Genomic DNA, 26,877 nt, shown 5'->3' with positions numbered 1-26,877 from the left:
CAGTACCAGGAAAAGCACAATTGTTTTGCTTCTTAACATGAAGAATCACATTTACATTGTATAATAAACTAAACTTTTGAATTGAAATAATTTCTCGACGAGTACTGGTGCACCATGGAGAACCCCTTCAACAAATATCAATGTATTTAAAGATTGGGTTCACATGGGATTTAAAATGCATTTATAATCTGGCAATTATTAATAGGAAACCATTAGTGCTGTACATGTTGTTAAAAATGTATGTGCTTATTAACCTGATGATTGACAGAAATTTCGGAAATGTGATGAGGTTTTAAAGATTTATGATATGGCAATTAATAGCTACAGGCTTCTAAAGTAATATAGGTCAAGCATGTGGGTATCTGTCTAATTCTGGTACTGTACATGTATTTATCAAAATAAAACAATAAACAGTAAAAGCAAAAGCAGCAAAAACCGGTGTTTAAAAGTTTATCTAAAGCTTGATTTATGGAAGAAATATTTAAAGTCTATATTATTGTCTACCTTTAAATACTGCAAGTGATTAAAATAGAAATATAAAGTCTTCCTCATACACAAAATACAAAAAACTCTGGAATAGAATTTCCCATCTTAAAAAATGCAAATGTTTTAATTCACGTTCTCTCGTCATATTTGTTTTTGATTAATATAAAGGAATGTGTTGGCTTGTTCAGATTAAACCCATGTGTCATTTGTAAGAGATGAAAAAAGGAAATCAAAAACTGATGGAAATAATATCTAATTCATGCTACAAAATGAAATCATAAAGGCAAAGCACAGGCAAGTTTAAAAAAATCAGATTTTGTATTCCCTGAAGGTAAAGTTTTATGAAAATTTAATTTATACAGCAATGTAGATTTAATGTGTGAATGTATTCCCAAGCTTTCATATTTTCCTAGATTCACTCTTGTCAATGCCTCGTTAGGACATATGAAGGAATTCTGATAAAATATGGAGCGGTTGCTGTGGTGCCCAAGTTTGATCTTTTTGATTGCTTATGCTAATTGTTAGAGTATTGTAATGAGGGATGTCAGGTTGAATAAATATCTTCTTCTAAAGCTTGTGTACACTTAAACATTGGCAAGTGTAACATGTTATAATAAAAAGTGATTTTGACGTAGGAAGATTATGCATCTAGATCATGTTGCAACTTTCACTGGACAGCACCTCAACATTTGGATGCCAGCTTGTCTTTTCTTTTTATTGTATCACTCCAGTTTTGGAAACAAAAATATTTGCTATTCTTCAATATATACTGTACAGGACCTACAATGTAATAAAGACCATCATATCATTATGTCTTGAAAAACTAACAAATTATCATTTAAAATTAAAAATGAGAAATGCTTGGAAGTGTTATATGATCTAAGAAACCAAATGCATCTAAAGAACATGATACATGTTGGTAATAAGTAGTGCCATTAGTATGCACTCCTTTAGAAAAGCGAGAAACCCCTACTGCTGGATAATTTATGTTGAATGATAATAATCAAATATACTGTATTATTATTTTTACTCTGATATACTTACTTTATTTCACTGAAATGGAAAGATCAATTTCTTTGGGGAACAAGTTTGATTATTAAATATTAACCCCTTAATGTAACTTATTCATACAGTTATACACCACTAACGTACATAAAACAAAACATAATAGCATCTAAATCCAGATAGTGAAAGTCGAAGAAAACTACAAATGAAATGAACAAATTACAAATTACTTTCTAGTGATATTGATTTCTGTATGTAAGCTGCCAACATGAGAAATATAGTTGAACTGTTCTTGTCTGTAGCTGTTAATCAGTTCAAAACAAAAATGAAAAAACAACTATGAACAAGGTTCCGAAAACCCTGAAGTTAAAATGTGTTGTATGTAAAAGATATTACAGTATGAAGCATATTAGTTCATACTGTATCACCACATTCAACATAAAATTACCATATTGATTTTGTATTTTTTTTATTCACTCCAAAGAAAACTTTTTTTTATGATTCATTTAGGTATTCTGGTTTTGCCTCCTCTACTTCTTCATGATCTTACAAATATTGTTCAGCATTGATGTACAGTAATTGATTACATTAGATGCTACCTGATGTGTTTGGTGTATGATAATTGGAGTACAAACAGCTACAACAGTAATAGTGTTTGGTTTTCCTTCTTTAGTGAATTCAGCAAACATACATATGCATGCATATAGTGAATGAAAAACATATATCTACTGCACTGCACTAAGCGTAATATTTCTGAGTCTAAAAATTAATTGTTACTATATGCATAAGTTCCTGTTTCTTAAGAGATTCTATTCAGATTACAGAAAGCAGTACTTGCTTTCATAAAATAGCATTTGCAATTTAAATAGACATTGAACTTTTTCCACTATAATTTTGACTGAATGAATTCAACCTGAACATATCAAATCAGAAATAATGGCCTACTTTTCCTGTTTACAACTTATAGGATGTGAAATTCAGAAACTAGACAAAGCAATAGTGACATCCATAGGACTATTAGAGTAGCACAGCCAAGTAAAGTATTCTGTTTAAACAACAACCCTGTATCATGCAGCTTCTCAACCATGGTTACTGTGAAATGTACAGTATAATAGAACTAACAGTTGTCTTAATATAAACATTATTTTTCAGATCCTAAACTGTCAAAGATGTTTTGTAAATATCTGACAATCTGCACTTTTTAGAAACTGAAAATATTTACAAGGTCAAACAGAGATCAAACTGTAATCACAAGAACCAAGGAAAGGAAGCACTGTTCTGTCATTTAGAGTAATTATATTACATTGTTGTAGTTTCTGCATTTCATCTCACAATATACTGCTAAAAACTTTGAAGTTTATAGTTTCTTATAAGTAAATATAGATATTGCATACCCAGGAGGAATGTTTATGGGTTAATAAAATTATTTCATTTTGATAGAATTCAACATAACCATGCACATAATATGGTGCATGTTCTTTTGTTCTGTTTTCTTTTCTCTTTCTTTCAGCTCATCCAATAATCCTTCCTCTACTTAATGAGTTAATGCTCTCAGAAAAAGAGATTTTGTTCTTCATTAAATTCAATACAAGATAGCTCCCAAGTGCCTTATCCAACAGAGGGGACAGTGCAGAGCACAGATTGGGACCTGTAATATAGACAGTATTAATTTGAATATCATTAGCCAGTCATGACTGGTATTGCTCCAGATATAGACTGGCCTGAGAATACCAGGGTAAGTTCAAATTTCCAAACAGCAACCTCTATAGCTTGCCAGGTTTCTGTGAGTATGCTTTGTTCTCAGTGACATGTGCAACTGACATTCTAACTATGCTTTAGATGCTGTGGGCTTGCATTATGAATAAGATGCATGACTAGACCGTGTATGTACAGTCTTCATTTCTCCTGCAAGTAGGAAGATTGCTGTTGGGAGACAGTCTGACAATTCAAAATCAGGGGATAAAAACAGGGAGTAAGTGATAACACAAAGTGCATTATATTAGCTCACAAAATGGTATGCATAAAATATACATACTGTAAAGCATTTCACTCCCAAGTATCTCTTTTCTTAAGCCATGTGTATAAATATATAATAAACCAGTCCAGATATACAAAATGCCATAGATACGACAGGTGATAGTAGAGAAGCTTAGTCACATACAGGAGAAAATAATTGTAATAAAACTCTTTTGAATTCTTTGTGTTTTTTAGAGGGGATACTCAGAATGCAGGTAAATTGGTTAAATTTAAACATGCATCACACCTTTTTCATTAACGTAAAGTAAAAATATTTTGAAGCCAAGATTTGGAGCTAAACAACCTGACTTACCATTATCATTGCTGAGACATTAAAACATGGATAAGTCGTCTTTGGCCTTTAGGGACTTTGACAATCTTGATGTGACTGACACTTGACTTCACATTATAAGTACTCTGAAAAGTCTTGTCAATCCTGTGTTGCAGTGCCAGTTGAACAGATTGGAAATCACTTAATACGAACGGGGTTGAATCCCTTTTGACCTTAAGGGAAGGCTCTTTATTTAGGATTGAATAGAGAACTGATTTATCTCAAGTACCTTAATGAACTATGTTAATTTCAGTATTAACCAGAAATTACATTTTATCCAGAAGAAGGTTTGTTTCCTATCATGAAAAAACACACTTATGCTTAGCAAGAATTCTAATTGCTTACTAATACACTGTAGAAGAAACTACTGCAAATGATATAAATTATATAATTCAATAAAAGTTATATAAATTAAATAAATATATATATTTTAATTTCTTAAACTACATTTCATCTGAATAAAATACAAATTGAAAATATTTTGAACTATTGTTATTGGTGTGAATGAAGTCTGTTTTGTCATATGTTTTCTAGAAAAATCAATAGCCCTTTCATTTTCCCATTTTTAAAGTATCCTTCTGTTGTTTCTGCTGTTAAATTAAGGTTATTTACTGAACTCTTCAGATACTGATAATTAAATTTCACATGAAGCTCAGATACCCAGAGTCTCTCAAGTCATTTATTGTTGTCAAAATCCATTTTAAAATTGATACTGGCGACGACTAAAAATACTGCATTACTTGATGCATATAGATTATCTTCCATGTAGGCTAGCTTGTCTAGTGATATCAATATCTAGAAATTGCATAAAAACTGTTTAAATAAATTGTTAGCATTTAATGTCCATTTGTGACTGGTTTCCTAGTTGAATTGTAACAATAAACATCAAATAGAATGACTTACAGATTAAAAGTAATATGGCCAAAAAATGAAAGTTTTATTTATTCATACCCCTGTAGTTATACAGTACATGTAGTTACTGAACTGCCATCTTGAGTTATATTTAAAAACAGTCAATTGGACTGAGGTCTGGATATTGAGATGGCCAGTTGAGAACATTTTGTTTTCTGTGCAGTTCATGATTCCTTTGTCAATTTGGATGTATAATTTATATAATTGGCATGCTGGAATGTCCATTTTTATCCAATTTTAAGCTTCTTGAATGAAACAATCAAGAGTCTGGTAAAATGCTTGAATTAATGATTTTTCCATCATAACCAGGTGTCTGGGGTTTGTAGATAGAAAATAACAGCAACAAATAAAAGACTCACAACATTTCATAGTGAGTAAGTTTTCTCTCAACATGAACTTTGAATTTTTTACATCAAATATAACGCTGATGATGAAGCATGACCTAAATTTTCCATTTTCATTTCATCTGACCATAAGCCATTGTTTCAAATGTCACTCAAGTGATGTTTTGTAAGATTGAGTCGCCTCTTTTTGTGGTTTGACATCAGCAGAAATGTCTTCTTCACAACTATTGTATGAGTACATCATTTACATTCACTTTATATCTTGGAATAATTTTATATTCAGTAGTTTGGTCAAATTCTAATTTCAACGAGACAACACAACACAAGAACATCTTCATAATGTCATAACTACACACACAAACTCCAGACTAGTACCAAGTATGCAACTCTTATATAATGCCTACAAAGGCCAAAAAAAGAGAAAGATAAATGGATAGTGTACTTAATATCATTGCAAATATTAATAGGGGGTTTACGAAAATGGTGAATAACACAAAATAACTGAGCGGATTAATAAATAAATGGAATAAATAATCATAACCCCCAACGTGAAAATGAATTTTTCTAGATTATACCTGAGCGATTGGAATAATTAGAGGCAAATGAGTTCTTTGTTCTCTGACACACTTAGTTAAACAAATATTTATTAACAATGACACACTAAATAACACAGAAAATAATCATGCAACATACAAGTTACACTATTTACAAATGTACACACAAGACGACCATGAGGCCAAAGTTCTAACCACACAGAAAAAAACCCAGTCTGCTAAGTATTCAACTCTTACAGTATATAACACCTACAAAGGCCAAAAGAAAAGAAAGCTGTTCTCCAAACAAAATACAACCTACAGTTAAATCTCTCGTTCTGTAAACCCAGATGCTTCAAAATTAGTTCAACTTATCTCACTACTCTAAAAATGCAACCATTTTCCAGTAGAGCCATTTTTAACCAAGTAAATATTCACACAAGAAATCAGAGATCCTATCAACAATGAAATAGCAAGCTCTCTTAACAAGGTTCAAAAACTTCCAATCTGGGGTTTCCAGATGATCTGGACAAGGAGCTCTCACTTTTTGCCTTTCCTCTCCTGTTCTTTCCTGTCTTCCTGGACTGTCGACTGATAGTTAATCATTTATCCAGAACTTAATTAACTAAAGTGAACCAAGGTAAACTTTACGATTGCTTTTATCAATGAATCTCACACCCCTAAATCTCACAAACATCTCCTTGCTCTGAAGCTGGAAATGTTGACATTAGCCAGGTGTTACCAATCGTATATAGACCCATAAAGACATTTCATAACAACATATTAGTATTTGGTATTATTTGCCTGACTTATAAAATGAGTCTTGGTTGTAATATCAAAACTCCCTGGAAGGATTAAAATAACCAGACTTCTTCAGTGATGGAGCTATTGATCTACAGTATAAACTTTGTTGGATCAAGTGGGTGAAGATATGTCCATTTTCAGGGAAACACAAATTGCAGAATTTGCACTATGGCTTGGAGTGAATGGAATGAACCGCATGATGCAGGTGATGGAACACAAGTCAGCAGACAGGTACAAACTCTATATGTACAAATACTAAATCTGTTAAGATTTCTGTGGAGGGTTGTAGAAGATGCCTTGGTGACCTGGCAAAAATAAACTGCACTGACACAGAAGTGGAATAATAACCAGAAGTGAGTTTGTTCTGCCCGGTTGGGAGCGGCTCAAGTTCCAGAATTGCCACTGACAATCGGACATTCCCACGAGGTCTCATTCCCAATCTGAACCCTTGCAAATGCAGTCTGGACACATTTAAGGGCAACTGTTCTTTTTTCAATTGGGCGGCCAATAATTCAATTATCTACTTCAGGAGAAGACTATTTAAAGTTTTCTCCTTGCTCACATCAGTGCTCTCAAATTTGGTGTGCTAACTTACAGTGAACTGTGCCTCAAACCTTTTGTCCCAGAGGCCTGAATGAGCAAGTTTTTTTTTTCCTGCTGCATTTTTCCTGCTCACAGAATTTTTCCCCCTTTGTCAAGCCTTTCCACCCATAGCCCTGAAGGCACAGGGATTTTTCTCCTGTTGCATTTTTTCTACACACTTTTTTTATTTTAGTTTAATTCCTGTACAGTAGTTACCTATCGGCATCAACTCACCAGCCCTCCCTACTGCCTTAATTTTCGGCTGAGAGTACTATTCTCACGGCTAACCAAACAGTTTTTAACTCTTCCTGCTCACTGCTTGTTAACAGCTTATCCCTTCTTTAATTATTCTCACCTGCCTTCATAAATTTACCTATTAACCTGAGCCCATTTCTCTTATTCCCTTGAACTAAACCTCCCTCCATCCAAAGATCCCAGGGGCTGCTCCAAGGCTGCGCTATGAGCTTGCTTGCTATTCACTACAGCCCTGATTCTCCGCAGCATAGCACAGTTACCACAACCATGGCTACCATCGGCTGCTATGGTACACTGCAATGATAACCATAAACCTATTACTCATTAAGTCCACTTTATGTGACGTAATGTGACTGTATGTGAGGTGGTGTGAGCTCTTTTAAGTAGGCAGAGACTCAAAAAAAAGCACACCAAGGCTGGAATATGGTGTAAAACATCCAGAACCAGAAAAACCTTAAACTCTTTTTTGATCTCCAATATGATTTTTTCAGATCACTCTCTAATTATGGCCAGGTTGCTAAACCACTTACTGTACCAGCTTCCACAATAAACATAAAACACATGTAACAGAACACCTGATTTAATCACTCAGTCAGTCATCCTCTTGCTCTTTAGATCAATCATTCTCTTTTACTCTTTCTGGAGGTGTGGCAGGTACAGAGCAGATAAAGAGCTCTCCCCCATGAAACTGTAACTTCCTATTTATACATCTAATGCTCAGTCATGATTGGACAGGAATGATCAGTTACTGAGACATAGCAGGTCATCCCCATAGGCTTCTGGGTGTAGTAGTGGAATCTTCATCTCTAATATTGCTTGCATTGTGTTGCAATGCCTCACCACATACAAAATAATTTTAAAATAAACCCCCTTTATCTCACTTTTTAAACATCAACCCAGTCATTATAATATGGAATGTTGACTCAGTTTAATGATAAATAGAGCTTTCCTATCTGAACAACCCCACAGACATGTTTTATTACACACCTGAAGACCCTGGAAGCCAATCTGCATTATCAATAAATTACACACACTATCAATGTAAATAGTAAACATAGAATTACATACTGCAATACTGTCCTTGCCTCAATGGATAACTAGTTCAAGGGTAGAGGCCACTTTGCCCACTCCTACCAATGGAAGAATTAACAAATAACAAAACAATGTACTATATAAAAGGAATATAATGATATTTTTCTTCCTAAACATCTTAACCGACACTGAGAAAGTAAAAGCTTCGAGAAATCTATGCAGATGGTTTTACTATCATATTGCATCACTTAACTTTCCATCTAAAGAAATCTTTTCCAAAAAAACAGAGGCAAAATACATTCACAAGTGATAACTAACAGCATATCAGTATAATAAATGTGGAGATTTGTTCATTTTATGTTTATTTTTTATCCAGATGTTATAATCAATTACTGTGACAAAAATGCATTAGAATATGGATTGCACAACATGAAATACAAAAAATTGTAACTGAATTTCTTCTCTATATACCTTAAGGAATTCATACCAGGGAAGCTCAGAGATTAATACAGTTGCAAATCCTAGAAATCATTTATATATAATTTATGCATATTGATGCTTTCCAAATAACTTTTTAGCAATCAAAATTTGAGTTCTGTTATAAATCTTTAGTTATAAATTCTAGCCTGGTACATTCAGCCTTGACTCTAGTGAGATACATTAGTGTTTCTTTCTTTTTTTTGTTGAGAGTGTATTAACCCTAAAATAACAAAAAAACATTTTTATTCTGTAACACACATCTTTAGGCTAATAGCATTAACCGTTTAATGCTAAATCAACAGAAGCATTGCAACTCAATTAATTCAACTGCCCCGGTTGTGCTTTTAGTTATTGACTTTATTTTCAATCATGTTAATAATTGTCTTATCACTTATCTCTTCATTTAACATTTTTTGAATATTTTGCCACCATCATGTGCTTATGCAATTCAGTAAATATCATTCCTATTTATAACTCTCTGTAGAATATGAAACATAGTAAAAAAATAATTTTATTAGTTAGAATTTTAAATAATGCAAATTCAACACTCCACAGCAACATAATGAGGAAATTATGAAATGATTCCATCAATCTCATGCTCAGCGTATTATCATCAACCAGTCACTTATAAAAAAAACTTGTTTACTTTTCTTTAGTTTTGAGTTGTCTGTTAAGTCTAAGGGTTCAGTTTAACACATTGAGGTTTGTCCTTAGTGAATGGAAAACAAGTTAAACACTATACTGTATTTTGCTGTTCCTTAGTACTTCAGTTAAGATTATTAGAAACAGTATAACTATACTGTGTATACAGTATGTGTTGTTTAGCAGTCACAAGGTGCAAAGTTATTCAAAAGGAATACACTATAAACATGAGTGAAGCTACTAATCTGGTTTGTTTCAAATACAAAAAAGAAACATTTCAGCAATTTCTGCTTCAACAGTTATAAGGATCAAAGTGTACCATCTTTTCAGTGTCATTTTTACATTTTGTGACTAGATTTTCTAAACATACTGTATAGTATGTCCTGATATCCTGGAAACAAATGTGTTGATACTCATCTGAAAAACCTAAGGCATGCAACACTGTCAGTCAGAGTTATTTAACATCATGTCAGTCTGTGATCTTTCAGGTTTCAAGACCTTTGCTTATTGGCAAAGCCAATGAATTTATTGTGATAACCTACTAATATTTACTGTATATTATTTCACACCACTGTTAGCTTCTTTAACATTGAGCCAAACAATGTCTCTGTATCTTTGATCTAAATATTATACCACATTCTAAGCTCTGAAATACAATTTTTAATGATATTACAGTACATTTCCAGGTAGTTTGTGCACATTGTTATGCCGTGGTCCCGGAAATTTCAGCGCCATGGCGAATGACAAGCAAATGACAAGCAAAGCTCCAAGCACAGGCTTTCAGAGTAGTCTTGGGAATCTTCAAAAAGGCTCGGTGGGAGCGAGGCTTCAATGAGTGAAGAATGAGAAAATGGTGCAGGCTGACTGGAAGAGTGAGAAGAGATGATGGAGCAGGAAAAAAGGCTGCTGCAGCAAAGAGGCTGGCTGGGGAAAAAAGCTGTCAGAATGAGGTGGAGCCTCTTGGCAGAAAAAACGCACTTCTGGAAGCAACAGTAGAGAAGTCTGGGAAGCAGGAAATGCTGGAGGTAACGGTGAGTCGAAAAAGAAAAAGAATAAAACATGAACCAGTAGAGAATGCAGTAAAAGCAGAAAGACCCCAATTATTTTTCAGAGGAAAAAAAAAGGATAAACATTTAAGTGACTGCCAACTTACCACCATAGCTCTAGCTTAATGGAGCACTGAATACATCGGGAAAAAAAGCCTTAAATACCCTGCCTAATTGCCTGATTGATTGTGTGATTGACAGCCTGATTGAAAGAGAAGCGGTCTTTGAGAAAAGTGTCCCAACTACGTTTGCATGGGTTTGGAAGGAGGCTGAGAGCCCTTGCATATGACTAAAATAATATTGGTTGCCTGGAGTGGCATCGGGACTTGGGCAGCTCCCAGCCCAGGTGTCATCAAAGTTCCTCTTCATTCATACCAGAATTCACAGAAAAGAAACGCCTTCCAATTCTATTTTTAGCATTCAGGATTGTAAAGAATTGTCTCAAAAATAAGTGTTATTCTCATCATTGCTGCTGACTTCAAAAGTCTTAGAAAGGAAAGTGATTCTTATCCACAAAGATCATGTTGTTAAACCACTATTTTATTACAATTTATAGCACATAAGACATTAATATCCTTCTAGAAATAAAAAAAAAATCTCAGTACAATTTTTTACATACTCTCTAAATAAACATTTAAGTCCTGATAAAATTATTTTCAGAATAAAGTATATTTATATTGTATATTTGTATTTGAGTATAAAGAGAGGTTTAGGATTTTCCAAACATCTTGTTTTATTTAACATCCGTAATTGCTTTATCATTGGTATCTTGTTGTTTAATGACCTGATCTAGATGATAATGGCAACATAATGACACCCCTCAATAAATATTTAATTTCACTACAGCATGCTCTGTAACCTTGAGAAGGCCAAAACATAAATGAGAACCTGTTCAATTAATCTTGAGTTTGATGTGATTCCTTTTCTTGTAATTGATTCAGCTGTCTATTAGCTCAGGTCAATTTTAAATGAAAATGTCCCTTTATTGATTGCATAAAAAACATTTTTAAGTAATTTCCTTCATGAAGTCCTCTCTCTATATACTGTATATATAAAGAAATGAGTTCTGCATTTATCTAGTGAATGCAATTCTTGCATTTTAAATACAGGTTGTCAGTCTTTTTATAGTTTAATAAATCAAACAATTACACATTGCTAAGATTCTTATTCTTATAAGTTAGGTTTAACTTGGGAGGAAATACTTGTTGTTTCCCAATGAGTGCATAGACCTCATGCTTACATGAGTTTATTAAGTATCCAGGCACATGAAAAGAAAGAGCCATTAATTAATCCTTATTTTAGATTTATGACACTCTTTTTTGAGTCTGAATACAAAATCTAAAGTTTACTGTGCCTTTAACAGAAGTCTTGGATCATCAGGGCTAGGATGTGCTTGAAAATACACTATTAGAAAGATAGGTAATGTATTATATGTAGTGACTCAAAATTTATTTTTAGCAAGTATTTCAGGAACTAAAAGAAAGAGCACTGATTAATTTACTTTGACATCAAAGGAAACAATATAATTTTAGATGTTTTCCAACTTTTTGTAAACAAATGTCTAATGCTTCTTAACTATAAACAGACAGCTTATAATTCTATCACAACTATGTATTTTACTTTGGTTTTTGATGGTTCCAGTAGTAAGTCTACAATACTCCATAAAAATTTGAATCATAATCTGTCAAAAGAAATCATTCCCTTTCTAAAAGCATATTTGCATATTAAGCGAACATTTTTCCTATTAGATACAGATCAATACAGTAAAAGTTTTGTATCCGATAACAAACTCCTACTGCAGCAGAAAAATTATTCTTAGCTATCCAAAGCACAGCATGACAGCATGTGTTGATGGATTGAATTTCAGTTCCTCAAAGATTAAAAGACTCGTTAGACGTACAGTACATTTTTTAAATTCATTCACTTTTCAATTCATCATCATGCTGTGCATGCATTCAAAATGCAATAGCAGATGAAATATTAAGTTACTTCCTCATTAGCACTTTATCATTAAAAGGAAATAAGTTATACCTCTTAGCTTTGTTTGATTGATTTCCTAAGTTTTTATAGTGCAAAAAGAAGATACACCCCCAACTGTTAACAACAATGTGGAAGCTAAAACTGTACAGAATTTATATCAATTTTAACATACCTGTAAGAACATCCAATCATCAATTTTGTAACCACAGAGCGTTGTGGTGGAGCCAGAACATATCCCTGACAGGCATAAGACAGGATACACACTGAACAGGACATCAGGGCAACACAGGGCACACACAGAAACAAACACACACACTCATACCAGGGCCAGTTATCCCAGAAGACCATTAACCTCCCAGAATGTCTTTGGACTGGTAGGAAACCAGAACACCTCAAGCAAACACCTGAAAACACAGGGAGAACATACCATCTCCTGGCAGATTGTGTCCCAGGTTTGGAATTGAACCCAGGGTCCCAGCACTGCTACTGTAGGCATCAATGCTAACCACTGCACCACTGTACTGCCTAACATAAGAACATGTAGCGGTGAGGCTTGTTAATAAGATAGAATTAAGTGTTGCTGTGCTTTCCCAAATGAGGCCCCATCTCTCTCTTCATCTCTGTGGTGCAGCCACAGAGAAACTATTCATGCAGGCTGATTTAAAGATGTTTTCTTTTGATAAGGGACAGCTCCCAAATGGGGATGCACTTAGCTAAGCCTGGCTATCATGATCAATGGTCATCCATTGGCACCTATCTGTCTAGGGAGTGCCAGATGGACATCTGGACTGCATTCCTAAGTGTCAGGAGTAAGTGACTCATATCTCACCTTGATCAGCCAATCAGGGACTGGTAGGGCCGAGTAACCCACGTGGGACTCTGATGCCCATGGAACTTTCAGCCAATGAATGAGCTGAAGTTCTTCCAGGTAAAAACAGGCAACACAGAGAGCCTGTAGGAGAAATTCTAAGGAGAATTCTAAGGAGAATTCCAGGGGTGCGAGACAATTCCAGGGCGGGATGGCCCAGGAGCAGAAAGTCTCCCAAGGGCAGGACATTCTCGCAGCGCACCTCCTGACCATCCTGAGACTCAGCCCGGACAACCACGGAACGGCCAGTGTGTCTGAGTGCCAGAACTTTCCTCTGTTCTAAGAGTCTAGAGCGGAGGTTGCCAGAGAGTAACCAGAGGATCCACCCGAGGTTAGCATCAGCAGCAAGCCTCGTGAACAGGTCGGAACTGTGGACAGCTGAATCAGTATTCAGAACTAGCGCTTCATCAGGAACGAACCGGTGCTCTTCCTGACCTGCTGGGACCCACAGTCATCTTTTCTCCTGAGCACAACTTTGCTAGTTAAAGCCAACACTAACTAGCGAGTCTTTAGTGAGCATCAGCAGTGCACCGTCGCAAGCCGCACAGCACAGCCTGGCACGGAGCCAGAGAGCCCGCAGGAGATCTGAATCCCCAGAGATTGGATGAGTATTCAACTTCACTGCATTACAGCTTGAGAATTCAATTGTTATCCCAACCAGTTGATATCAATTTAATTCCTAAGACTTATGTACTTGTTTTGAGTATCTAATGTAGAAGTTGTAACCAAGTTCAATTACAAAACGGTCTAAATGAATGATATACCGAACGTATGTCCTCTTGATATGTGTAACTCTTCGTTACTGATTGAATATATACCTTTTGTATTCTGATAACCCTCTCGATAAGATCTGTTAGGTTTACATGCATATTCTATGTATTAATAAATGTATCCTTGTGTATTAGTACCTGTGTGTGCTTTGTTTGAGTTATATCGCAAGGCTGGATTCTAAAGCCATTAAAATAATCATTTGTGATTTACGGCTACAATTAATAATTGTCCTTGTAAATGCCCAAACCCTACAGAACTGGTGCCTCGTGAGAGCACACTACAAACATATGAAAGGATATAAACACGAGAAGGCCATTTGACCCATGTAACCCAAGAATGACATCCAATCATTTTTTTAATAAAGCCATAGTTGATCATCTCTTGTGTATAGATTGCCTACAGTTCTCAGTTTTTGCTGTTACACTTCTATCCTTTTGTTCATGTTTCATTGTTTAATTTTAAGTAAACCACTGTGTCATGCCCTGTCCACCTAGAGGGCGCCCTATTTCTGTCCTGTTCCTAGTTCTGTGTGATTATTCATGGCCTTCCAGTGTGTCTTGTTGTGTAGCCTATTTACTTCCTGTGTCTGTTCTGCTCCTGGCTCAGCATTGAGGGTATGCATCTCATGAGACCTGCCTATTAAAAGGTTGCCCCACGTTTGTGGCCCGAGGGCATTGGTTTCTATACTGACATCGTCCGACCCACTGAACCCGGGCTAACCTCCGTGTTATAACCCTTTTGCCGCTACCCATCGGGTCTCTACTGTTCTCTTTGTCATTCCACGGCTTGCCATTCCGACATCCGTGACACATGGGGATGACTTTAAGAATTTTTAATATTTTAATCAGATCTCCTTTTAGTTTTTGCTGTTCAATACTAATTCACTGGGAGAAGCTGGGGCTCATAGAGTATGGGAAAGGAGCTCCTGGACCATGCTGGGAATGCTGATAGTGCGATTGTGGTCCCTGTGGGTCAGCTGGCTCTGCAGCCCCCAGGGCTCAAAGTGACTGCTTCATGAAGCACTTCCCCATGACTGGGAGATAATCCCTTTGTTTTATCCCCCAGACCCAAGACTTCACCTGGAGGTTATCATGTAATACAGGGTGTATATTGCTTTGCACCAGCTATCTGCCCTATTCGGATCCAAGTCATTGTGACCCTGTATTAGATTAAGTCATTATTGAAATGAGGATGTGTGTTTAGGAAATGAAGTATAGAAACTGCAAGAATTATTTTTTGAGCATCAAAGGAAACTCATTTAACAAAAAGAAAAACAACATTGATGGACATCCATTCATTTTTTTCCTGTAATTTTAGTTAAATTACACATATATTATACATGTCTCTTTAACACAGTACAGGTACTGTAATTGTCTTTTAATTTAACAAACTGTCTGCCTCTCAATTTTGTCTTAATTCCAGTTCCATGTGCCATTGTTACATTTACTCTGTATAATCCAGTGTTTAAAAGATTTGAGTACATTTTACTGCAATAGACTGGTGTCTTAGCTGGGGTGTATCCTGTCCAATATCCTGACCAATTGCTTGCCGGGAAAGGGTCTGGCTCCCCTGTGACCCTCTATTAGATAAAGCAATTAGAAGCTGGATGGAAATGTGTTTTGAAGTCAGACACAGTACTAAAGTTGTCTTTTTTTCTTGATCCTTGTTCACAACTCAGTACAGTATGTGTTAATAACATGTTGTTCAATTTGTCTGATATAATACTTTTAAGGTACTGTACAATGTAGAATGTTACTGTAGGTTCAATAAAACTTAGGTGTTCTTTATGACATACCCCACAGCATGGTTTTGGGATTGACATTATTAAACAAAATAATATGTTTAAAATAATGTTTTCCAAATTGCTTCAGATTCAGATGGTCGGGTACATTCTGCACACATAGTTGGTCTCTATATTAGTAACACTAGTTTAGGACGGCTGAGTGCCTTTTCTCTTGTATGGTTTTTGGGTAGTGGGTGAAGGTAAGCTAGGGCGTTAGAAGACCGAGTGTTTCGGGTTTTGTTTTGTAGTTGGGTCAGCTTTCCCTCACTTCATTAGCCAGCTCCATTTTGTTTGTTATTTTCCTTTCTTTGGCACCACTCTAGTTCCCTTTCCCTGTTTGTTATTGTGTCCTAATTATGTATCAGTCACATATTCACTTTAAAATCACTTTTGCACCGAAACTTGTTGTCACACTTCCCAAGTCCCTCACAAGAAACCCATCTGCATCCAAAACCATGCTAAATGTTACACCCCTTTACCCCTAGACACTTGGGGTCGTAACAGTGTTGCATCCTATTTGTAATGAGGTCTCTAAAAAAAGTGACACCTAAATCTGTCATAAATCATAACATACAGTATACTGTACAATATAATAGTAACAATATATAGAAAAATATAATATCATAACAGATGATGACACTCTTCTATAGCAATTTGCTATAGTTTTTAACTATGGTGTCAAGTGGTAACATAAATATTGAAAAGAAGATGGCCGAGTATGATCTACATATTAAGATCATCAGTAAGACTTCTTTTTCCTAAAATAGCTTAATCAATTTTTTTTCTTAATGAATGATCAACACATACCTTTTTTTCTTACATCTCAAAATTACGTATATATATAGTAACAGGTACACATACATTTATCTGAGTCTTTCAGATATAGCAGATATAGAGATATTGAGCTCAGCACCTGACTGAATGTTTCTTGCATGGTGAGTTTGTATTCTACTATATAACAATGCATCTCAGTAGTAGTACTGGGTGGATTGACTAAATCACTTTATATATTTATTCACAAAATATCAGAATTCTGAAGAACATTCACAGTTGAAGATCAAATAAATGGAAATGTGTTACATTTCTAATTGTTTCCATTTAAAGAGCAGTTTTTTAATGTAATATTTTTCAAAGCCAACATTATCCATAGAAAGTACAATTTTTAATCACAAAATCCTCATTCAGATAATTTATTTTAAAAGCATCATATAGTGTAAAAAAAGCATGGGGTTCATGGTTCTCCAGAGAATAAACAGAAGGGAAAGCTGTGAGCATGTGTGTCTCAGCTCATCAATGTAGTTAATGCAAGGCATAGCTTCTAAAACTCAGACCATCAATACGGATGAGCTTTGATTTTCTTGGCAAGTCTCCGAGTATCTGTTAAAGCTTCATTTTAAAAACACAGATCATTTACTTATCTGTAACAGCCAGCATCTTCAGACATGATTGCATAAGGGATTATGCAATGTTAGAATTGTGATTTCACATTAATTATAACAAGTTAGAAGGGAAATTATAAACTGCTTTTTCTTTTATTTTGTATATTTCCCCAAAAATGTTTCATTGCTATACTACCACATTTGCTGGAAAACCCACTGAATATTATTGTTAGAGTAGAATATTTTGAAAGAATGCGTACCGATCAATGTTTTCAATGCTGATCAATGCCTGATTTTAAAACTAAACATTCTAGCACAAAGTATTTATTACATTTTCCAGTATAGTATTATCTTTAAGATGAGAGGTTAATACCTCACAATTGTTCCTTAACCTGTCTTCAATCATGTTCACCTCCTTAAAGCTCATTCAAATTTCAAATGCCTGTAGTGGAGATTAGCTGTGTTACTCAACTACAGAAATAACAAAGCTGTTTCAAATAATAAAAAAAAAAAACACTTTCACATCTTAATTTCCATATGATATGGTTTGGAAAGTAGGACATTTCACATAGACTGGTTCTACTGTCTCCTATGGCAGTGAGGTCCTTTTGTTACCAAATCTTTTGAGGTCATATGTTTGTGTATGAAGAGAATTAGAATTAGAATTACAACCAGCTCATTTTAATTTCCAGAGCTTTCATGTGAATAAAACTGTCAATAAAGTATCTGGTCTTTGTGGTAATGAGTAGCAGTGTTTATCTCAGAGTTCCTGAGTGATATTGTGCAAAGTTATAAAACATACCATAGACACATCATGCACATACTGTAATTTCTAATGGCATAGTTTTATTTTCAAAGAACCAGCAACAAGGATTTGCTTATTAATGAAAGAAATGACCTACTGTACTGTACTAAGCATGATCACATGACCACATAGTGACGTAACATTTGTTTTTATTCCCTAGGCCATCACCCTCTCCACTCTCTACCCCAGGGTGCCTAAACATTGTCTCAACATATTATTCTCCTAAATAGATTGTGGACTGGTTTGTTACAGCTAATTTAAATCCGTAACATGTTTATAATTGAGTCTTAGTTATTAGTATTAAATTAGTATTTTATCTTAAAAGATGAAAACGTGATGATTCTACAATTGGGTTAAACATGCTTTTTAAAGCATTTTGCACAGTATATACTAATTGCTGTATGTGTGTTAACCCTAGCATTTGCGTGTACACAGAAGGAATGAATGAATGGTACCTGTGCAATACGGAAAATTGTGTTACTGTCACGGAAGTCGGAAGGGATGAACCGTAGAATGGCAGGAAACCATAAAAGACCCTATGCGTAGCGGTGAGACGGGGGTTAGCCCGGGCTCAGCTGTTCAGCTTATGCCCTCAGGTAGTGGACGTGGGGCGACCTGGTGCTAGACGGGTCTCAGGACATCCGAACGTCAATGCTGAGCAAAGGCAAATGAAAGACCCAGAAATATATAGCCCCAGAGAGAGAGAGACACCGGAAGGACAGCAAAGCACCGGAAACAAGAGACAGAACAGAGCAGGAGCGCCTTCTGGCTGCAGAGGGCATGACAGTTACCCTTATAGAATTGCTCTTATGTTTGTTTTCATGTATGTCTGCTTTGGTAAAGATTTGTGAAATACATACTGTGTGAATATTTTGATTGATCTTTTATAGTAAAAAGCCTTAACCGATCTGATTTGAAAAGTAATTAAAAAAAATAACATTATACCAGTAGTGTTTCATGACATCTGTTGTAGATACAACATGTTGTGAAGTTTTATTCTGATAATAGGAACAGAAAGTACAGACAGCAAATACTTTGGTTTAACCACAGTAAGATGTTTGAAAAATATATGTATACTTTAGTTATTACACAGTACCATAAAAAAGAGCATGCATGGGCAAAACCAATTAATTTCAACATAATGATTAATGCAAAGAAAAGTGTTACTCATTTGTGCCTGCTGTTATAACATTTAATCTATAGGAACAGTAAACACATTTTTATAAGTAATTGACACAATTATTTGTTGTTATTTCTACAGTATAAGGGTGAATTGTACTTATAATTCACTATTACTACAGCATTTGCCACAAATTTAGGACTCTGTTTTTGCACTTAGTGTGCGACTTAGACATTTTTAAATAAATGAGCAATTTAGGAACTTAGAAGGTGTCCTACAGTATATCTACTAATTCAAAAAATGCAATCATTCCTAAGGTGACCCAATAAAAATGTAATTTCTATTAAGTCACATTTGTGTTTATTATTGAAAATTAATCCATTAAAATGTTAGAAAATAATATATATATATATATTTATTTAGAGCTGATCTGTGCAGCTGTTGTGGAAGTTGATTATTGCAATGGATTGCAATTTTAGGATTCGAACCCAAAATTAGGCGTTAACTGGGGGTTATCAATCAAACCATGACTGTGTTAGGAATGGATGTTGCCCTTGTACTGTATATTTCATTGCATATATCTGTAATGACTGGTTATTACTGTTATAGTTATGTCATGTTTTGCCAATATTGTGTTACTTGTTCTTGCCACTTATAATTACCTGAATTCAGCTCCCCTCATAGAATAAAAGCAGGCTGTCGAGCCTTATTCACTTGAGTTGTCAGGGTAATAATAGTAGCCTTTTTAGTTGTCAGGTTGCTTCTTTTTAATAGGTTTCTTTTGCTTTCACACCTTTTTTGAATGTTGTTCAAAAAGGCTAACTGGTACAGCATGTACTATAGAAATGTACATACAGTACATACAACTTGTACCCTTGGGCAGCTGCTAATGTTAAAGTTTGGGTTGGAATTTCAAACAAAAGGAGGAAATCACTGATTAAAGTCTTCCAATAATAATCACATGGGGTCTCTTCAATATATCTTTCAGTATGTGACAATCACATGATTTCTCTTTGCTTGAACTTGTTGAACGATGATTATTTGGCTCAGTTATTACTTTAATTCAGTTAGTTTTTTGTGAGCTTCACAGCAAAAAACAATTTTACAACTCTGGATTAGCCCAGGCATTGTTCCAGATAAATACTGAATACTCACTTTTTAATATATTGTAAACTGACAATGTACTGTACAACATCTTAATTAATACAGCACCAATGAACCAATCTTGGAAAGGGATTTCCACAGCTGTTAGAAAAATGCATGTTTCTTAAAATAGTTAATACACATACATTGTATTTTATATTCAAGTTTATTCAACTTGAATAACATGAGCTTTGGAAAACATATAAGACTGTATTGGTACTGTAATGTTGATTATAAAGTTGATGTTTATTATTTTATTTTTGTTTATAAATCTATGATTGAAAACTCATAGGAAACTCATTGCAAATATGTTAATCAGAAAGTACATGATTTTATGTTTTGTGCTGAATTGTATCAAATTTTTCATTCAATCAGAAATGTAGAACAAGACTTGTTGTCTTACACCTAAGGCCATTACAAAACACTAGATATTCCATTAGTGGAGTGCAACATATACAGTACTTACTATGTACTGTACGTACAAAGCACTAGGCTCTTAAAGTAACAGCAAGATAAAGGCTTACTGGAATTGGAAAGCCTTTGTAGCGGCAAGGCTTAATACTAAGGCAGAATTAAGTGTTTCTGAGCTTCCCAAATGAGGCCCCATTTCTCTGTTCATCTCTGTGGTGCAGCCACAGAGAAACCATTCATGCAAGATGTTTTCTTTTGATAAGGACAGCTCCCAAAGGGGGATGCACTTAGCTAAGCCTGGCTATCATGATCAATGGTCATCCATTGGCGCCTATCTGTTTAGGGAGTGCCAGTTGGACATCTGGACTGCATTACTAAGTGTCAGGACTAAGTGACTCATATCTCACCTTGATCAACCAATCAGGGACTGGTAGGGCCGAGTAACCCACGTGGGACTCTGATGCCCATGGAACTTTCAGCCAATCAATGAGCTGAAGTTCCTCCAGGTAAAAACAGGCAACACAGAGAGCCTGGGAGATTCAACAAGATTCAGATTCAGATTCAGAAGGGCAGATTCAACAAGATTCTGTGAGAATTCCAGGGCAGGACGGCCCAGGAGCAGAAGGCTCCCAAGGGCAGGACATTCTCGCAGCGCGCCTCCTGACCATCCTGAGACTCAGCCCGGACAACCACGGAACGGCCAGTATGTCCGAGTGCCAGAACTTTCCTTTGTTCTAAGAGTCTAGAGTGGAGGTTGCCAGAGAGTAACCAGCAGCAGGCCTCGTGAACAGGTCGGAACTGTGGACAGCTGAATTACTATTCAGAACTAGCTCTTCATCAGGAACGAACCGGTCCTCTTCCTGACTTGCTGGGACCCACAGTCATCTTTTCTCCTGTGCACAAACTTTGCTAGTTAATGCCAACAGTGAGCATCAGCAGCGCACCGTCGCAAGCCGCACAGCACAGCCTGGCACGGAGCCAGAGAGCGCGGATTGGACAGCAACAGCCTGCAACTGTTTCTTTGTGCCCGCAGGAGATCTGAATCCCCAGAGATTGGATGAGTATTCAACTTCAATGCATTACAGCTCGAGAATTCAATTGTTATCCCAACCAGTTGATATCAATTTAATTCCTAAGAGTTATGTACTTGTTTTGAGTATCTAATGTAGAAGTTGTAACCAAGTTCACTTTACGAAACGGTCTAAATGAATGATATACTGAACGTATGTCCTCTTGATATGTGTAACACTTTGTAACTGATTGAATATATATCTTTTGTATTCTGATAACCCTCTCGATAAGATCTGTTAGTTTTACATGCATATTCTATGTATTAATAAATGTATCCTCGTGTATTAGTACCTGTGTGTGCGCGTTGTTTGAGTTATGTCGCATGGTTGGATTCTAAAGCCATCAAAAGAATCAACTTTGTGATTTACTGCTACAATTAATAATTGTCTCAGTAAATGCCCAAACCCTACAGAACTGGTGCCTTCAGAGAGCCACTATGATTACATATTTGGCGTCCCTGAACCGGTTTTCCCTACATTATTTGGCGTCCCTGGGTGGGCTTAGTCTACATTATTTGGCGTCCCTGGGTCAGTTTAATCTACATTATTTGGCGTCCCTGGGCCGGCTTAATCTAGATTATTTGGCGTCCCTGGCACGGGCGTGGCAAGACTGAAATGAGTCAACCAAGCGGAATAATTCAATATAAAACGCAGCGGGTTTCATACACGACAATACAGTGTGCTGAAAGCCGAAAGGAAAAAAGTTCCCCTTGCTCTTTAAGCAGTGTTTGATTGTTTTGTTATCTTTTGCGATCTACCGGGTTGATTGCATACTTGATCTTGTGGTTTTCTGTGGTAAAACTGTGATTTCGTACTTAAAAGTAATACTCTTTAAGTTTAACGATGGTTGCTAAAAGGTCTGAATTCGAGTCGCTATTAAGCACTCTCTCTAGCAGCGACAGGTCTGACCACGATCTCTTCCATATCTCCGTCAGCGGAGAAGCTAGGAGAATAAATCTCCATTCTCTGAGAGAGCTAGCGAAGGACATAGAGAGATTTGACCCCGCAGTGTCAGAGAATAATATCGAGAGTTATATTCAAGACCTCAGGTATAACCTGCAGTACCTGCCAAACGCCACAGAACAGGAGAAAGTGTTTCTGGTTAGAAAAACTACCAGCAGAGCTGTACATGAGTGGATGGCTAGGCAGATGAAAGAAGTCTGTAATGACTTTGAGCAGCTATGTCAAGCACTTATCGAAGAATACAGTGTGTTTATTGACCCGACTGCCGCGATAGCCGCCGCTCTTAACATTAAGCACGAGAGAGCAGAGGCCCCTCGCGAATATTACGAGAGACTTAGACGAACTTATTTTGCAGGGCGAAATGATGAGGGTTGCGAAGAGAACACACATTTCAAGGGTTTATTCATTGCGAATCTCCACCCGTCAGTCAGAAAGATGATCTTAATGCATATAGATGCACAGACCATGAAAATGACTGATATTAAGAGATTCGTGCAGAAAGCCTGGGAGTATGATGTCCAAAGTCGCTCTGAGCAAAAAGCTGTTAAAGCGACTGTGTTCGCTGTCAGAGCCAGCAGGCTTAACTCCCTCCTGCTCGAAGGAGCACAGGCTCCTGACATGGCTAAGCCCCGTTCCAAAGCAGGCACACAGGACCGCACCCAGCGTCCTAAGTGCCATGAGAACACCGGGGGAGGGAAAGGGCTAGATAAAGCTGAACAAAAGCATTCAGTAGCCGCCCGCCTGGCCAGGCTTGAACAAGCTTTATTAGGACAGGGACAACCTGAATGAGCTGATACTCTCCACTGGAGGAGGCGGAGACCCGCCCCCTCTCCCTCCCTTAGTCTATATGATTGAGCGGAAGGGTTCCTGCCTGGATGAGGTCAGCCACTCCCAAGTGAGTGCTGACTCCACCCCTGAAGTCACAGAGCAGGCAGTTAAACACAGAGGAAAAGCAGGAAGCTTTTACCTCAAGGCTGCCATGGTAGATGTCTTACACAGTGAGACACTGATTGACACTGAGGTTGAAAGGTGTTTGATGTCACACGGCAAGCTCAAACGGGTTGAAAAAGAAAAGGGCATGCTACTCAGAGTGGAACCTTTGGTGGATCACCAGAAAGGCAAAGTGTGGAAAAAGGTTAGGGCTCCTAAGCCTTCTGTACAGAAGGAAAGGGGGGCCAAGAGGCAGACTGTGCTCACACAGTGCCCACCGAACACAGAAGCCCATGCGGAGATTCCTTCTGTTCCCTCTGGACAAGAAATACAAATATTTTCTTGTTCCCCGAATATACAGGGAAGTCGTGCCCCAGCCGAGGTCCCAACAGCCTCCATGCCACAGGAGCGGTGCTCCAAGCAGCCGCCTGATCCACCAGGTAAAGCACACACCTTTTACATCCCTAAAGAGGAGCAGATCTCCCCACCTGGTGATGAAAAGGAGCTTTCCCTATGCACCCTGGCACCCAAAAGGGGTCAGGACCACCACCCTGCAGTGGTGGAAGGGATTCAGATGGCAGGAGAGCAGGTTGGTGATGTAGCCCTCACCCTTAGCCCTGAGAGGTCCTCTATTAGTGAGGATCTGCTTGAGCAGCTGTCACAGGGCCACCGCCAAGTGCCCCTGGTGCAACATTCACAGGTTAGACAGGAGGTCCAGCTGGACGCTGAGACTACTGCGCTGTGGACACACCTGATCCCAGATGCCGATTCCCTCTGCTTTGACCCAGGGAACCTGCAGTCAGGTAACATTATTTCTCACAACTACCAGGTAGTGAGTGAGACTGACCTGATTGTTCCTGCCTCAACAGCAGGGTTGCCAACACACCCAGTCCCCCAGAAGGGACAGGGAATGAAAGCCGAGACGGTTTTCTTACAGCCACCAGCTCAGTCTGTCAGTCTGAGTCTGACCAACAGTGGTTCACCCAGACTGCAGGTGGATGGTCAAGCCACCCGCCTGCCAGTGCAGGACATCGCAAAGAGGGGTGTCAGAACCCCAGCCTGCACTGACATGGGCCTGGTGAGTGATAGTAAGTTCAAAGACAGTGAACTAGCTATCTCACTGCTGGGGCAGCTCCCTGAACCCCTAGCGAGGGAAAGGGGGAGCGAGCAGGTGTCCTACACCCACGCCCAGCGAACGATTGTAAACATGCCGATAGAGGGATTCCTCAATCAGGAGGTGTGCAGGGTGGACCGGAATAGTGAGAATGGGATAACAATCCCAGATCACTCAGGTGCTCCAGATGACCACTCAGCCGAGGGTCAGGCATGCTCCACTGCTGCACTGCCCCCTGCAGGGTTCCTAGAGCACAGGCATGGACAAATCGAAAAAGCAGATGCCCTGGAAAAGGAGGAGCAGCATCAGCCGCTGCGTCAGATCTCCCCAGATTTCCAGGATGTTGGTGCCCAAGATGCCACAGGGCATACTGAGAAAGACACCATGTACATGCTGCGCCAGCTTAGAAAGGCAACAGTCTCTCAGAAGGAGATGACTGGGACATGCCACCCGAAAAGACTTTTGGGAGGACTGATTGCTGCTGCCACTGTTGTACGTTTGCTTTTTCTGGTAGGTTTGTGCGCTACTGGCACTCTCACCCTGACTGCCCCAAGAAGGCAGGGGTCAGAGATGCCAGAGGGTAGTGACAGACTGTATCAACAGCAGCAAAAGTTGGAAAGCTTAGGGAAAACCCTAAAGGCAACTTCCTATGCAACAGGGTTAAATCTTATTCCCCAACCAGTGGACATGATTGTTGGTGTTATACAGTGGGTTTATGCTTGTGTGCAACAGGCCAGAATGTTGACACAAGACCTGTTAAGGGAGTTTAGTGCCACTGTAGCCAGTCTAACCACGGCACAAATCCCAACCCACTTGATTCCACTCTTCTCAGTAGAGGAGCATGTGACATTAACCCCATCGCTCAAAGCTCACCCAGAAGGCAATCCAAGATTGAATTCGGTTCCAAATCTTGAGATGGGTATGGCTACCAAAGCTATCCATTGGCTGTGTCTAAACGATTCACCAATGAAGGGTGTAAAGCTACTAACGAGCAGAGGGAGGTTAATGAACCCCATGAAGAGCAGGTGGGAAGTAAATGGCTGGTCAGCACACCACATTTAACTGTCACCATGACTTGTGACAGGCATGATACAGCTACCGCAATGCAGCTACCTAATCAAACAGTTTTTCTGCAAGTTCCCGAGGAGGCCACAGTGTTCTTGAACTTAATACTGTACGGTCTGGAACCAGACAATATAAGACCAAACTTGAGGTCTTGGATGCCTTCAGGTGCCACACTATTGAATTGGATCGAAATCCAAGAAACAGTAAGCCCTGAAGAGGTACAGGTAGTTAGTTTGCTTTAATGGAACAAACCTCCAAACCACCCTAGCAGATACCCAACACAGGTGTTGTGGTTTATCGGAGGGCTGGGAACAGGAACTGTTGTTATTGTAACACTACTGCCGGGAAGCTGGATCATGACTGACAATGTACTCTGGGTAGCACGAATGAGTCAAAGGTAGCATGTCAAAGGAAAGGAAGTGACTTCTCCCCAAATATCTACTACAGAGGTATCAGATATTGACAGTGAACTTCCTCATGTGTAATTCCTAGACTGAGATAATGTCTCCTACCGTGTTTATACATACTCCAGATGTTATTCATCCTGTTTGTATCCAATGCTGGTTCCGGTATGAATTCTCGAGGAGTAATGTAGACATTTAAGATTAATGTTCTAATGGCAAGGGACATCTCTTAACTCTGTTTTGTTTTGAGGGCAACAATGCCTCGGGACCTCGTGGCCTTCAAAAAGGGGGGATATGTAGCGGCGAGGCTTAATAATAAGGCAGAATTAAGTGTTTCTGAGCTTCCCAAATTAGGCCTCATTTCTCTGTTCATCTCTGTGGTGCAGCCACAGAGAATCCATTCATGCAAGGTGATTTAAGGTCCAAGGACAGCTCCCAAAGGGGGATGCACTTAGCTAAGCCTGGCTATCATGATCAATGGTCATCCATTGGCGCCTATCTGTTTAGGGAGTGCCAGTTGGACATCTGGACTGCATTACTAAGTGTCCGGACTAAGTGACTCATATCTCACCTTGATCAACCAATCAGGGACTGGTAGGGCCG

Source organism: Lepisosteus oculatus, chromosome 9 (genome assembly GCF_040954835.1).
Source record: "Lepisosteus oculatus isolate fLepOcu1 chromosome 9, fLepOcu1.hap2, whole genome shotgun sequence".
Lineage (NCBI taxonomy): Eukaryota > Metazoa > Chordata > Actinopteri > Semionotiformes > Lepisosteidae > Lepisosteus > Lepisosteus oculatus.
Note: the sequence above shows the minus strand (reverse complement) of the source record.